Source organism: Hibiscus syriacus, unplaced genomic scaffold (assembly GCF_006381635.1).
Source record: "Hibiscus syriacus cultivar Baekdansim isolate YM2019G1 unplaced genomic scaffold, ASM638163v2 tig00111149_pilon, whole genome shotgun sequence".
In the NCBI taxonomy this organism is placed as follows: domain Eukaryota; kingdom Viridiplantae; phylum Streptophyta; class Magnoliopsida; order Malvales; family Malvaceae; genus Hibiscus; species Hibiscus syriacus.
In genome coordinates this window covers 14,986-32,501 of record NW_024062998.1, presented here as the reverse complement: position 1 = coordinate 32,501, position 17,516 = coordinate 14,986, and the positions used below count along the sequence as shown (strand labels likewise).

Sequence of the window (17,516 nt, the reverse complement as noted above, 5' to 3'; positions counted from 1 at the left end):
AAAAATTATACTAGTTTTGCAACATGTTCAAATTCCTATTCTAACACTTCCTATCCCTTAATTGACTTGATGACAAGTCAAATTCAACTTCCAATTCTCAATATAAACTTTATTTCAATATTTCATTCAAAAACTTCAAATCTTTAAATCCTCATAAACTCTTCATTTTGTTGTTTTAAAGCAAATTAATCCTTCCTTAATCTTACTTAGCATCTAATAATCAAAACTAAACTTAAATTTCAGCACATAATCAGCTCAAGAGAAAACTTACCTTTGCTTGGCTTCACACGTGGAGAAGAGAAAATGAAGAAGAAAAGAGAGAAGAGATTTCTGGAAAAAATCTCCCATCCTTATCCACATATATATATATATCATTTAATTATAATTTCAAGTCTAATGACCATTTTGCCCTTTAATTCTTTGGATTATTACTATAAACTTTTAGGAAATATTTCCGAACAAATCATTAAACTATTAAACTATTCTACTTTAATATCCATATTCTGAAATTTTACAATTTTGGTCACTAACCCGTATTTTGGGATGTTACAAATCTCTCATCCTTTAAAGAAAATTCGTCCTCGAATTTTCATTACACATATCGATAAGAACATATCTTTCAATGTTCTCATGCTCCTTCTCTACTTTATCCCATTGCAATTTGTAATGAATGATTTGCTTTCACTTCCCAAAGAACCCAATCCATTTCTAATTACCTTATAACCATACTCAATCTCTTATTCCATCATTCTATAACTCAGAATACAACCCTAAACCTCTACAAATGTTATTAAACGTATACTTTACGAAATCAATCAATCTTTTCATAACATTATCTACCATTTCCTTACCCCCTATCAACTTATAATTCACACTTTACACCCCTTTTCCATTTAATTCCCTATATATACTCCTTTATAAATCATTATCTCCTTACTTATCCCTTGAGAAATATCTCCATTAGATTAACAGAGAATTAAATTCCCTGAATTCGAATGTAATACTTCTAACATATCTTGTTTACTTTAGCACTGTACCTTAATGGAATTGTCACTACACTATTTCTAAAAAAATGCCTTCTAACTAAATTCTCAATTCTCTTACCCATTCTCTACTCTTATATGGTTATACAAGCTCATATCAACTAATATCATAAAGCATTTATTGTACAATAGAAGATACCTGCTATTATCTCTGGATCCTCATTGTCTTCACTGATATTGAGATTATATACTCTAGCCGTAGAGCGCATTTCCTGTTGAGTAGAAAATTCTGTCTGACCTCTTCCTCTTCCTCTACCTCTACCCCGTCCTCTCTGGGATATCGAAGCAGATCGCTCCGACTGCACAGGCTTTCCTGTACCCAGTGGATAATCTCTCAGGAAATGTCCTATTTCCCCACATCGAAAACAGGCTCCAGATTCAACTCTACATGCCCCACCATGATATCTCTCACAAATCTGACAGTGTCTCTGTTGTTCTCTTCCATCACCAGACTTTCCTAATTGAGTCTGTCTAGCTCTCATCTGATTTGATCCTCTAGCAGAGGATACCACTGATTCAGACCTTACTTGGTATTGGAACCCAGAATCTCTACCTCTCTTGAGTGGTACAGAGCTCGACGAAGCCCCCGTTCTTTTAGAAGATTGAGCTTTCTGATCCCCAAACCGCTCGTTCTGAGCTCTTTCTAGAGCTTTAGCACGATTTACTACTTCCTGAAACGAGGACAAATTCAAAACAATCAACATCTCTTTTAGCCTTGGTCGTAGTCCTTCAACAAACCACTCACATGCTTCTTTCTCTGTCCGAATCAATTCGGCCGCGAATCGACTTAACTTGTTGAATTCACACTCATATTCATACACAGTGCGATTCAGCTGTTTCAAATTCAAGAATTCTTGCTTCATTTCCCGGATGAACTGATCTCCTATATACTTGTGCTTAAACTCTTCTAAAAACAAATACCATGTTTTCTAATCATTTGGCATCCTATGAATAACATTCGTCCACCAGATTCTCGCTTGCCCACGGAGCAAAGAGACCATCCCATCTAGTTTCTCCATATCAGAGCAGTGGAGTCCCTCTAACATGATCTTTACATCATTAAGCCAAAGGTCCGCAACAACAGGACCTTCTTCGGCTTCACCTTTGAACTCTGGAGCTCCTAATCCCTTTAACTCTTTGGCTATATTAATCCTCTGCGTTGAGGATGCAGGGGTTTGGAAACGTGTCAAAATAGTGCCCAACGTCCTGAAAAATACATTTTGATCTTGTACAGGCACTCCAGAGGGTGCCTGTCCTTCACCTTGCCTGGCCAGGGCAGGTGAATTACTACTTTCAGCTAATCTATCATCTCTCGCTTCACCCCGAGAGCTATCTTGTCCGGACATCTAATAAGAGATAACCAAACATTTCTATCAGCTAAACAACATACTCATTATTCGTATCAGATCAGAAGTTCTTACTACTGTGTTGGCATGAACACTTTTTAAGACACTATGAACTCCGGTTTATGCCGAGAATCGACTAAACCGTAGCTCTGATACCATTAAATGTAACACCCCCAACCCGTATCCGACCCGGATACAAGTCTGAGGTGTCACATTGACTTTTCAAACTTTAATCTTTTAACGAAAACCAATGAAATTTAAAACTTTTATTAAAATAACATTGTCACTGCACACGAGTTTACCAAAACAAGACAAAACTAATCAGAGCATTTGAACTAACACTGTTCATACATGCCAACACACTACATACAAAATACCTACTGTGACTTTACTTCTGATCTGATCGCTGAGTAGAGATAGGTTGATCTGCAAATTCCTATTCTTGATTCTCCTGCTCTTCGAAACCTACGTGTAAAAACACTTACACGCTAAGTCATAGACTTAGTGAGGCATAATTACATAATAAAGAATTATTAAAATATAAACATGTCGTCTACTATCCAACCACAATTATACTATCATACCATCATTTATTATACCACATATGAGCCAATATAAATCGTAATAATACCATATTAAGATAGAACTATATACATCCTCGTTATGTCTTATTTAAGCCCATATACACTATTGAGAACCCAAGGTATACGAGTATTATGAGATTGTGCACACGTATGCTGTTCCCACAGCTCCATGAATTTTTCCGAAGGACCTATCCAGAGGTCATAAAGATCCTCGGTAACCATCCAGAGGTCATAAAGATCCTCGGTAACTATCCAGAGGTCATAAAGATCCTCGGTAACTGTCCAGAGGTCATAAAGATCCTCGGTAACTATCCAGAGGTCATAAAGATCCTCGGTAACTGTCCAGAGGTCATAAAGATCCTCGGTAACTGTCCAGAGGTCATAAAGATCCTCGGCAACTATCCAGAGGTCATAAAGATCCTCGGTAACTGTCCAGAGGTCATAAAGATCCTCGGTAACTATCCAGAGGTCATAAAGATCCTCGGTAACTGTCCAGAGGTCATAAAGATCCTCGGTAACTATCCAGAGGTCATAAAGATCCTCGGTAACTGTCCAGAGGTCATAAAGATCCTCGGTAACTATCCATATGTTCCTTAGAACATAGGTATACTGTCCATATGTCTCGAAAGACATAGGTAGTTCTGTGACTCTTGGCATACCAACTATACTTACAGTTCTCATAACTCATATCATGGCATTGTCTTTTACCTTATTACATATTCATACATCATATCACATTTTTCTTTTCTATAGCTCTTTATCACATGTTCATATGATCATCTTATTACCTATACCTTTTCATATAACCATTACATACATACATACATATATCATCCCTCATATGATTTCATATTCATATTCTGTATATTTCATATTCTTTCTTATGTCCTTTTCATACTTCTTATTTCATATTCTTTCTTATGTCCTTTTCATACTTCTTATTTCATATTCTTATGAAATCATATCAAACATTTTAACTATTTCACATATTTAACACATTTATCTACATATTTACACAACTCATATAATATATATATATATTGTAACATGTCAATACATATTCTCATTCATACATATAAACCATAACAAACAGCACACACACTTCATATACTTAATATAGATATCTCGTAACTCATTCATATAAGCTCTAATCTGGAACATAGACTTACCACAATCTGCATAGTATATCCCATAATGATATGGTATGAATTCCTATCATATTTAATAATATTGAATGAATCATGTATCAAGATATTAAATCTAGACTTATCGCAGTTCTAAAACTGAATATACTAACATAATCTTGTTATGCACATGCACTCACCTTAGCCTTGTTTGAATTGAATCAATTCTAACCCTTCGTTTACTTTGAAGCAAAGTCACGTTCAATATCTACATAAGCATAATTTTCAAGATGATTATCAGATGCCCAAGTCTTGAAATTAACCTCTAATATCCTACCAATTTAAGAGATTAATAGTTTAGTCTCTCTTCTTTCTTCTTTTTTTTTATTATGGGGGAATCGGTTCCCCCCCCCTGGGGGTATCGATTCCCCTCTAGCATTCTGGAATTCATATTCGTTTGAGGGGGAATCGATTCCCCTTGAATGGGTACCGATTCCCCTAGCCCAGAAATCTCATTTTGAGCTCGAAAATCACATTATTTCAGCTTAAACCTTCCTATTTCACTTCCTTTAATACTCTTAACTTTAATACACATACTTAAACTTATTTCTATTCGCTAATCACTTCTTTAACTTCAAATCTAGTCATTCCTATGAAATTGCAAAAATTATACTAGTTTTGCAACATGTTCAAATTCCTATTCTAACACTTCCTATCCCTTAATTGACTTGATGACAAGTCAAATTCAACTTCCAATTCTCAATATAAACTTAATTTCAATATTTCATTCAAAAACTTCAAATCTTTAAATCCTCATAAACTCTTCATTTTGTTGTTTTAAAGCAAATTAATCCTTCCTTAATCTTACTTAGCATCTAATAATCAAAACTAAACTTAAATTTCAGCACATAATCAGCTCAAGAGAAAACTTACCTTTGCTTGGCTTCACACGTGGAGAAGAGAAAATGAAGAAGAAAAGAAGAGATTTCTGGAAAAAATCTCCCATCCTTATCCATATATATATATATATCATTTAATTATAATTTCAAGTCTAATGACCATTTTGCCCTTTAATTCTTTGGATTATTACTATAAACTTTTAGGAAATATTTCCGAACAAATCATTAAACTATTAAACTATTCTACTTTAATATCCATATTCTGAAATTTTACAATTTTGGTCACTAACCCGTATTTTGGGATGTTACAAGAAATAATACAAATATATATATACAATTTCAATCTAACTAACTAAATGTCAATTAGATACAATTAAAACAGAAAATAACAAACTTAACTTCTAACATGTTTTAACATTTTCCTTTTATGGTCCTTGTGTGATCTAGGTGGCCAATTTTTGTGTCAATTGTTATAAGAAAATGTCCTAATTGTAACTTAGTTTACATTTACGGTTATACTCGTAAATCTTAATTGTAATTTTGGATATTTTCTATTTTTAATAAAACTAGAGGCTTTCCATAAAAAACTCAAATTATAATAAGGGTATAAAGGAGTTAAACATAAAAATATGTATATAATTATGACCTATCAAATTCCCCCACACCTAAATCATGTTTGTCCTCAAGCATACTTCAATTCAACATACCAACTCCTCCATCTACCTTCTTTTCATGTCACTTAATATCCCAAAATATTGATAAAGTTAAGCACAAATCAAGGATTCCAACCATAATTACAATTAAGTGAATGAGAATAAATAGGATAAACTTGAAACAAAATCAAGACATCTCATTAATCCACCAATATGAAGTGAAACAAGACTTAACACCCTCACAAGGTTTCACTCAAAACTCTAGAAGTATTTAAGGTGAATTAACTTTCAAGATCAAAACATAGCACGATATTGCCATAAGCTTGCAAATGAATGAAATCTCCACCACTGTATATGAATGTGATGCAAAAATCAAAAGGTATTTTCCAGGGGTTGTAACGAGGCTTAGGTAAGTGTGTGGTAAAAGATAAAAAAATGAAGGTTTCACAATCAAGACAAGAGATGATATCAAAGTCCACATCACAACATCAAACATACTTCAAACTTCTTGAAATTTATTCTCGCATCTCATTCAAGAACTAAAGAGTTTGGAGATTCAACATTTAATTGCTATTTGTTTTCAAACTAATCTCCAAATATATTAATTCCTTCAAGAAACAAACTTCACATTTTTTCTGTTTTTTTTTTGGAACAACATTTTCATCTTGTCTTGAAAAGGGCACAAAAAGTAGGGATAACAAACAAGAAAAGGCTTTGGGTCAAAATGTGGTAAAACAAGGAAAAATGGAGAATAGGCTCAATTGGCTAAATAGGGGAAAAACATATGTATAAGCTTTTTGAATGTCTGATAAATGAGTTAAACCTAATTGCCCTTATCATATTAAAGCATCAATCCAAAAATGTAGTCTCAAAATGCATTCACAAGCAAATTCTAGAATAAACAAACTATGTTCGACACACTCATCAAAAAGAAAAATGAGCAAAATATAATGAATTGCTCTTAGGCTCGAAATCTCACCAAAGTGTGTATTTTCCATCAAGTCTAGTACACTTTTCAACTAATAAACTCATGAGATGCCGTCAAACATTTTTAAGAACACACTAATCATGTTCATCTCTTTCATGGATTATAATCCAAACCATAATGTATTCAGAACTTAAAAAGTATTCTAAGATATTAAGCAAGATTCAAGAATTCAAAAGAAAAGTCATCATAATTGGATCAAATCACACCAAAATTCAAGCACGAGAAAAATAATTTTAAAAAAGAGAGCGAAATTTTTTGAAAGAAAAGTCAAAGTTTCACAATCTTAAATGAAAACAATATTCACAAAATGAAATCATATATGAACATCTCCCCCATACCTGGATCCCTACATTTACCTCAATGTATTGGAAAATAAATTGCTCACAAAAGAAATGGAAGAGAAAAAGAAAACCCCCTGATGTGCAAGCAAGTTGGACTGAGATGATTTAAGGTGATGGACGATAAAAAATGCAACTTCATAATGTTTCTCGACTTCATAAAACTGGGACAAACTCAGTGCTCCATCCTCAGTAGAACGTGGCCATGCCTTATTCTAGTCAGTCATCTGTCCAAAAATAAAATTTGTGAGAATCAAAATCAGTAGACAGATATCAATAAAGCGTGGTCACATCTTGTTCGAAATAGGTATCTACCAAAAAAATCAAACTAAAAAAAGGTAAATATAAAATAAAATAAACTAAAAAATAAAGCGATAAATTGGGTTGCATCCTAGTAGCTTAATTGTTAAACGTCTTTATGCTAGACATGGCTACGATGAATTGTTCATTCGTTGATATAAGTTGGTAACTCCAAATGAGGATCAATGAGATATGGGACAATATCACCTTTGTGGAATATTTTCAATCTATGGCCATTCACCTTGAAGGTTTTGTCTTGGTCTGAGCTTTTAATTTCCACCATCTCAAAATGATTCTCAATAAGCATGGTGTTATGAAATAATTTGGATTTTTCCTTATAGATCCTTAATTTCTCACAAACATTCAAACAAAGCTCCTCTAATTCTTGTAATTGCAATACCCTTGACATTCCAGCTTTATCTAGGTCCATATCGAATCATTGAATCGCTCGATGGGCTTTATGCTCCTTTAAGATTTGAACTAAAATCTCCTCTTGTTCAGTTGTGTGTCCTTTTTCGATTATTATCGGTAATGTATCCTATTCACCTAAGTATATGTATTTCAGGTGGTCAGGTAAATCTTCCAATTTTTGGGCCTGCACAGTAGCAGAAACATTTTGTTAGCATCTAAATTTAGTTGTTCAAGAGATGACATTGAAAATATTTCTTCGAAGTCAGTCTCATTGTCTTCGAGGTTAGCTTGTGCACATACTTTCAATTCGCATTCAATGTCTTTTTTCAGAAAAGGTATTTTGCACAATTGAATCAACCATATCAACTTGATAAGGAGATTTTAAATCATTAGGACGTTTCATTGCATCATGAATATAAAATTTTGCAAGCTCTCCACCAAACTCCACAGACAAAGTACCCTCATCTACATTGATATTTTTTCTTGATGTCTTCATGAATGGTCTTCCTAACAACATTGAAGGTGATTGTGAGGATAAATTACCTTCTATTCCCAAGATGTGAAAATCTACAGGAAAAATCAGGCTCTTCACATCAACAACTCCAAAAGGATAAATATAGGAACGATCGGGTACAAGGATAAATTAGGAGTTTGCTTGATAGCATCCACTAGTGGAATATTAATATCAGCTTTCCTCAATGTATCCAAGATATCTTTATTCTCACCTTCCTTTGGTTTAGATAATCTGTTAGGAAATAGAGGCAAAGAAGTGTGAGATGAAAAAGATAATGAAGGATCGAATGTTACATTTGGTGAAACTTTGGACTGAGTTTTGATTTTCTCATCTTTGCTTCTCTTGAATCTTTTAGGTGGAATCAAATCCGAAGGAATTTCTTTTTAGATCACCAAGAAAATTGCACTACAATTCTCTATCGGATTCAATTCCATTTGTGAGGACAATTTTATAGAATTTTAGGATTCCAATTTACCAACTGACGTTGCCAATTGAGTAATTTGATTCCCAAGCTTTGAATGCTCGTCCTCATTTTCTGTTGAAATGCATGAATAGAGTTAGCTAGGCTTTTAATATATCCTCTAAAGACATACCTAAATTTGAGGATTGATGTTGGGTCGGTGCTTGAGCTGATCTAGCAAAATTTTGAGGGTTGTATCTTTGTTGTCCTCCTTGCTTCCTATAACTTAGATTGAGATGATTCCTCCATCTTGGGTTGTAATGATTAGAAAAATGATCGTTCTTCCTTTGGGTTGATTATATATTTCACCTAAAGCATTTCTTCATGTACTTCCTACAACAATTTGGCGAACCAAAGTAGTCAAGTCATAAATTTTATTTTCAAGAGAATTAATTCTTACCTCACTGACTTGGTTAACATATTTTTTCATTCTTGTACCAAATTGTTGGGAATTTTTAGCTATGTTCGAAATTAAATCATTGGCTCCTTCAGGCGTGAGGTTCACTAAAGCTCCACCACTCACTGCATCAATCATACATCTATCCATTGGAAACAATCCTTTATAGAAATATTGGATTAGAAGCTGGTCTGGGATTTGATGATGAGGAAAACTGGCGCATAATCGCTTGAACCTCTCCCAATACTCGTATAATGTCTCACTGGTGAGTTGCGTAATGCCATAGATTTCTTTTCTAATGTTTGCGGCCTTAGACGCGGGAAAGAAGTTCTCTAAAAATAGGCTCTTCATCCCATTTCATGTCATAATTGATCCGGATGGTAGATAGTAGAGTCAATCTTTTGCTTGATCTTTTAATGAAAAAGGAAGTCTTTAAACTAATTTGTTCATCGGTGACTCCATGTGATTTCATTCCAGTGCATACAATGTGGAATTCCTTCAAATGTTTTTTATAAGGATCTTCACCTATATGTCCACGAAAAAAGGAAGTGAATTAAACTATATCTTAACTCAAAATCACCTTCAAAATTAAGAAAAGTGATGCATTCCTATTCTCCATTCTTTCTTCAACTTCCTAAAAAAAAAAATAAAAGTTAAAATAAAAAATAAAATAAAACAATGAGAAACTAAAATAGCTCCCCGACAACGGTGCCAATTTTGATAGGGTTGTCGAAGTCCTACAAAATAAAAACTGATTTTACTAAACTAACTTGTAGTAATAACGAGATCAGATCAAATCCCAAGATAACTGAAATTAGAATCTCAACCGTTGGGAAAGAACGTGTTACGATTATCATCTTCAACATTCCAGATTTTCTTCATCATCATGGTCTTTGGCTTACTTTTGATAATTATGGCGAGGTGGTTGACTCTTTCATTCCTAATAAAAGAAGTAAGGATGGAAGTAGGTTTGGTTTTGTTCGCTTTGCCAGATTGGAGGATGCGAGGAAGGCTATCCTTCGCGCTGATAGATCTAGGCTTCATGGAAACATAGTTAGAGTCTTTATGGCAAGATATCATCCTCGTGAAGCTTTCTGGAGGAAAAATGTTCTGGTTCAAAACCAGATGTGGCCAAGTGTAGAGTGGAGGTTGTTAATGAGGTTCCCATTGTTGGTGTTATTGATGAGGATAAGCTTTGTACTCTGAAAGATAATTTGGTTGGTTGGTGCAGTAAATTTATTAAAATGAAAGAGCTGGCTGCTATAATGCATAAAGTAGGCATTTTGCGTCCGAGAATAATGAGATTAAGCGGATTAGCTATTCTTATCATCTTTGAAGATAAAGAGAGTTTGAAGTTTACGCTTAAAAACCATATTGAGGCGCTGCAAACCTATTTGTCAAAGTGAAAGTGTGGTCGGAAAATGTGCGATGCTGCAGTCGACGGGCTTGGTTATCGTGTAAAGGGATCCCACCATTTGTGTGGGGAACTTCAACTTTCAGAAACATTGCAGGAAAATAGGGTGAGCTTATTTCCATAGAAGAATGAACTTTAAATCCTGGCTCCTTTGATAGGGCTTTGCTCCAGGTTATCACGGATCATCGAACTATAGTGGAGGAATCTGTTGAATTGCAAGTCGGGGATAGGTCTTTTACAGTATTTGTTTTAGAGTTTGAACCTTGTTTTAACCCAGATTCTATCTAGGTAGATTCGTTGTTGTCTGAAGAAGCTGGTGCTTACCCGGTTTCATTAGAACGTGAACTTGTGGATGTCTTGTCAGACAAATCTCCTGAAGTTACGTGCTGGAGAGACTTCCCTTGTTATTCCTGATTCCACGCATATGGAGGATGTTCATCAAGATTTCAGAGAGTTCAAAGATGGCTTGTGTGCATATGAAGGTCCGTGGTATTCAGTTGCTGAGAAAGCAATGGTGGATTCTCGCTTCGAAGAGGTATGGGCTAAGGAATCTGATTACCAGGCAGATCGTCATGGGGCAACTGCGTATGTTGATTTCTGTCAGAGGAGCGGCATTTTTAATGATGTGGAGTTAGCTTTTTCGAAGCCTGCGGATCCGTTAGTGGAGTGTAGAGCTGGTATAGAGGGTCTCAATTTTCAAACGGCACTTTCGCATTTTGCTGAGGGTTCGATTAAGGTGGCGCATGCAGGTGTTTGTCAGAGGAGCGGTATCTCGTACGTAGTGGAGGAATTTAATAATTTGCTTGAGGGTCCAAATGCGGCTTTGGAAAACGAGCACGAGGAGATTGTTTCAGATGCAGCGGAGGAATTTAATTTAAGGCAGGAGGGTCAGTTGTGGCTTTGGATAATGGGCATGATAATATTACTTTTTCGATGCATGTGGACCCACTAGTGGAGTTTAGTGCTGGCACTGTTGGTTTAAAATTACAAGTGGATTTATCTCATTCTGCTGAGTGCATGAACAAGGTGGCAAATGCAAGTTATTGTTTGAGGCGTGGTGTGTCGCACGTGGTGGAGGATTTTAAATCTTTGCATGGGGCTTCAATTGAGGCAGTGGATGTTAAGCACGAGGAGAACGTTTTAAATGCAGTGGAGGTATTTAATATATCGCATGAGTGTTTAGCCGTGGCATTGGATGATGGGCACGAGGAGAATGCTTTTGTTGGCCCTTGTACGCCAAAGGTTGGGTCGTTTGGCATGAGTAATGTCGATAGTCCGAATATTGAGTTAGTGTCATACCGAGAAACGACTGAGGGGACTTTATCTAAGTCTTCTGTCGGGTGTGATTATGAGGAGTCGTTCGTATTGCCGTATCGGTCTTTTACCAAAATTTTGAAGTTGAATAAATTTGGATCTATGTTGGACATTCAGGGCAAAGTACTATCAAAAGCTGAGAAAAGAAGAAGAGATCGAGCATTGAAGAAATTTAATTTAAAGAAATCGGATATTTTACTATCTAAATTATCTGGTACTTCTATTTTAGATTTTGTTTTAAAACAAAGGTGGGCTGAAGCTTTTATTGAAGCGCATGAGGCAGTATCTGTAGGCATGCTTCTTGGACTATAGGTTGGTAGTCCTGATATGGTGGTTCCGTTTGAAGATTCTGATTCGACCGTGGTGCTATAATTTGGGTTCTGAGGTGTTTCGTTGTTTTATCTTTCAGAAGGGTTTTAGCTATTAATTCGAGGTCGCTATTTTATCAAGTGATTTGGTTGCAGTTCTTTGGTGCCTTTTCGCATGAGGTTTGTGGGTAGCTGCTTTGCTATTTTTCATTTAGTGTTTTTTCAAGGCTGATTTTTCTCTTCGTTTGTAGTTGTTTTCATAACAGCCGGTTAGATGTATCTCCGAGGTCTCCTGTTTCTCAGGCAGTGTTGTTTTTATCTAGAGGTCCATGGGGTGGTGTACCTTGTATCCTTATCAATACAAAGTACCCATCTTTCACAAAAAAATGTTAAAGCAATAAAAGTAAACTGGGGGGTTTGGTGAAACTAAAATCCAGAAATAAAGCTGAAAATAAAATAACAAAAATCAATTCTTACCAAACTTCCAATTCAAAGGCGTGTTCTTCATCCGATCTATAATTTTTATCATAGGCTTAAAAGATCCATTTTTTCAATATCCAAGTAATTAATCACTTTCTCGGAACCGTAACAAGTATGGGTTCCCCTTTTATAATTGACAAGCCTACTCATTTGCAATAAACATTCAGATCAAATCTTACCATGAATGTTAGCATTAATAATTGTGGTAACGACTAAAACAAAATCAATTAATTTCATAAGTTTATTTCCTCAGAGACTATCATGCAGGATGCAAAGTTCAGATAGTAAGTTATAACAAACACAAATCATGAGACTTACCCCTTGCTACTTGTGATAAGCGATAGAAACTCAATATCGAATTAAGTCGTCAATTTAATCAATATCAAGAATTCATTAAATAAGAACAAGAAATAATGATTACTTGGATTGAAGGAGAAATACTAGTTTAGCACAATCCTCACAAAATTACTATGAAATCCTTTCACCCTTGAATAGGAAATAACAGCTTAGCCACTCATGGTGGAATAGAAATGCAAGGGAGAAGAAAAATTTGTGCTATTGAAAGATAGATTGATCCCCCCTAAGGAGGCTAATGAGTTCTTTATATAGAGAGCCAAAACCCTAAAAGAAAGGTAGGTCCCTTTTAATAAAGTCTAAATCAAATAAAAAAATCTAAAATAAAGTTCCTAATAAAAATAGAGATTGATTCTTGGCCAGATACTTCCAAAATAATGAAAATATCCATAAAAGTGAGTTTCATCCCGAATTTGACTCCAAAAAGTCGGACTGTCCAACTCAGAAATCAGTCGTGTGTTCTTCATAAGGCGCGGTCACACCTTATCGAAGATAGTCTTCTACTCAAGTTCACATTCTTCCAAAAGATTTGATTCTCACATAGAAGGCTAAAAACATGTTTTCGAGCTGATATTCACCATTGTATCCGTATTTCACCTCCTAAATCAAAACAAACATAATTTCAACAATTTAGCTTAAATTATAATAATGATATAAAGGAATTAAACATAAAAAAATGTATATAATTATGACTTATCAGTCGTTAGCTCAACGACCTGGTTCAGACTATAGGTTCTGTAAGGGATGCTTCCTCCACTTCATACTCTTTTTCCAATGAAGAAATTTCTTACGAGAAATTCTACGATCATAAAGTTCCTTAAATTTATCCTTGTAGCTTTGAACATTCTCATAGGGTTTTTTTGGGATCTTTCTCAGCTTTGGAAGCTTGTCCGAAATAATGGCCGGTAATACATCGTTTTCACCAAAAGATGAGTTCTTTAAATATTCTGACAATTGTATTGACTCTATCTTTGATACCTGCAAAATGGAAGATAACAATTTAGTTTTTGAAGAAGTTAAGATCAAATATGATTTAACAAACAAAATATTTTTCAACTCCCTAGATTCATCTTCTTTATCCTCCAATTTCCTGTACAAATTTTCAACAAAGTTAGTTTCCACAAACTCATCAAAGGCATGTTCAATAACATCAATAAAATTTATGCTAGCAATGTTATATGGATATATCATTGCTTTGTAAACATCAAATTTTACGACCTCACCGTCGAACTCTATAGTAAGAATAAGGTGGTTACCGATCGATTTTGTTTAATTCATTATTGCGTTATTGTACCGGTACATTGTGTACTTGGAGTAGTACTTTGTGTACTATAACACTATGTGTGAAATGATGTTGTTCATAATGAGCACTTGTTAGTACCATGAATAAGGCGGTTATCAATCAATTTTGTTTAACGCATTATTGTGTTATTGTACCTTTACTTTGTGTACTTGGAGTAGTACTATGTGTACTATGATACTATGTGTGCATTGATGGTGTTCATAATAAGTTTTTGAATTACTATATAGAGATATTAGTATAATGTCGTTGTATACTATAGTACCTATACTTTAGTGGAGCACTTCAGTGCGAATTGGGTACCTTGCATTCTCATTTGTCATACATTGGGCTGTGAATGAATTTTGAACACATTGGCTGATAAATATGCTATGCATAATGAATTTTGAGGCTGATAAATATGCTATGCATATGAAATAATATTTCACATGTTATATGACAGAAACTTGGCTTATCAAGTTAGTTTTATGCGTTTATATATTTTATACGATTTAATTCGTATTTTGATCTTTTATGGCTTACTTATGTTTTTAAAATACTTAACTTAATTTTCTTATATCTCACTAAACGTATACTTAGCGTGAGATGATTTTCACGCGTAGGTAAAAGAAGCAAGTGTAATAAGGAGCTGAGCTTGGCATCAATCATCGAATACTACTTATCGGTGTCAGTAATGACATCCTAATGTTGTTTTAAATTTCTAGTTGGCATGTATACATGTAAACAAAAGTCTGTAATATTTTAATGAGAGTTTGAAACATGTTATAGTAGAAGTATATATTATATTATATTATATTGTTAAATCATATTATTTAAAGAAACAAAATTTTGCTGGTTTTCAATACAGAAACGTTTTAAAAGACATGTGATATCTATGACTAATGTACGGGGACGTAAACAGGATATAGGTGTTACACGAATCACCAAGCACAACTTCCCAGGTCAACCTGTACAACGCCATCAAAGAGTCATTTGAACCCCTCGTACGGAAAAATTATTTGATCAACCCGATTCACCACGTCATCCGTGGTCCCAATCAATAATATTTTTCAGTTTATTTTTTCTAATGTGAATCTTCACTTCTTTCCTCCGTGTAAATAAATAGTGGCAGTTATATAGAAGTGATTTTAAAATTAATGGATGTGATTTACTGGGACCATGGATAACGTAGTGAGCCGGGTCTATAAAATAATTTCTCCCTCGTACGAGGTTCGTTTTTATAGTCCCGGTTTAGTCCAGGGAGTCAACAATAAAAGTTTGACCCCAAAGCAGACCAACCTGGCATAACAGCCACAACCACAAACAAACTCTGTTGGCTTGAAACCACCTACTAATCTCTTGAATACTACTTAAAACAGCACCTCTTAACATTATCCACTTTTTCTCTTCTAAAAAAACTAAGCATGCTGCAAGACATCGCATTCAAATTTTGCCGCAGCTCCTGGAAACGAGTAGCCACCCGTGGTTTTATAAGAACATCTGCCACTTGGAACTGAGCTAGCACATAATTAACTCTCAACAGGCGACTATCCACCTTTTCTCTATCAAAATAGACATCTACATACTTAACTTTGACATGCAGAACAGGACTAGCAGTCGTAGCAACCGTGCTAGTGTTATCATACCAAATAATTGGGGCCTGGGTAGTGTAACTCCCATTTCATCCAACACTGCCTTAACCCAAAGCACCTCAGAAGTGGCATCAGCTAAGTTACGATATTCTGCCTCAACTGTCGACCGAGAAACCGAAAGTTGTTTTCTGCCTAAACTCTAATTTTCTTATAATGAAATTCTTCTACTCTGTCCTTGATTTCTACGCTATATAGTTTAGAGATTTTTCACGTAAAATATGTGTCTGTTTTATCTTCATTGTTATTTTTTAAAATTATCAATTGTGATTTTACTCTATTCGATGATCGCATTCCGCAACATTTAACAATTTCGGAACTTTCTCGATTGTCTGGAATTTTACAAGAGCTTGGCTTTGAGTACACAAAAATACTGAAATCAGGTCATTTTATAATGGGGAATGTCATGCACCACGAGCACATCAAACGTATTGAAACCGAGTGTTATCTTAAAATGGGTTGTTTCAATATGTTTGTGAACTTTTCTTTTATTTGTTTTAGATCGAGCCTCAATTCGATTGAGATTGGAGGGGTTTCTAATAAGAGCTTAATTATATTTCAAAAAGAAATAACAGAGAAGATTGAACAAGGTTCGGTTCAGAGACCGAATATATTTGCACACAAACACTTTGTAAATGTTAGGAAATAAACGAGTAAACAAGTAATTTTCCTATAACCAGATTAGTGAGAATGCGAAATAAAAGCGAAAAAATAATACCCGAAATTGATAACGGAGTTCAGCCAATTGTGCCTACGTCTTCGGATTGCTGCAGATCTTTTACTATAGAGAGAAAATTTACAGGTGTTTACAAAACACTCACTACTCACAAGAAACTCTCTAGTATTGGAGAATGAAATGATTTTTGGGATAATTTTAAAGCTAAATAAGCTAGGATATTTATAGATGAAGCTTAGGAACTAATCTTATAAATACCCTAAAGTGTGTAGGGACTAAATATAATTAACCCTATTACAAAAATAAAAAATTCAATAGCCCATGTGATGCCACTTAGCATCCTTTTTCAAATCAAATTTGCAGCCAGATTTGAAAATAATCAAAGCAGCCGACTACCTTACCAAATTCAACATTGAATTTTCAACAGTAAAGTGACTATTGAGATACAAACTATCATATACATTCACTTCACAACTACGAAACACATTTCTTTCTTGCTTCCTTGACCCATCGTTTCATAATTACGAAACAAATTTATTTAATATTTCAAACATAATACGAGTATACGACACGTAGAAGTACCACAAACATGTATCATAACATGGATTACTCGATCGGTAATATGATTTATTAGAAAGATTTAAATGATACATCTAAATTTATTTGTGTGTCTCGTTAAAAACCTCCTAATTATATATGGAGGAAAAGAGTAAACACAACTAAGCATAATCAATGAGCAAATTCTTAATTTCCTGAAGCCGAGACTGAGATTGGATCAATGAGCAATGAAGTGATCCCCTCTTTTGTAGTTTTTCCAACATGTGTGTACCCATCTCCAGCCTTATAAATGAACTCACAGCCCCTTGAAAAATTGAGAACTCGTGTAAGAACCGACATTGGAACAACCTTAGACGTCTCACTAAATATCATCTCATAGTTCATATCTTTCCATGCATCTTCCACTTGCTTATTCAATTCGCTGCGT

At 34.7% G+C, this 17,516-nt stretch overlaps 1 long non-coding RNA gene across 1 annotated transcript; it reads left to right on the top strand.

Moving 5' to 3' along the window:
• Nucleotides 1-5,392: 5,392 nt before the first annotated feature.
• LOC120154707 lies at nucleotides 5,393-17,408 on the top strand. The gene is made up of 3 exons (XR_005518903.1): nucleotides 5,393-5,404; nucleotides 10,015-10,021; nucleotides 17,269-17,408. It is a non-coding gene; the product is annotated as an uncharacterized LOC120154707 (long non-coding RNA).
• The last annotated feature ends 108 nt before the right edge of the window (nucleotides 17,409-17,516 follow it).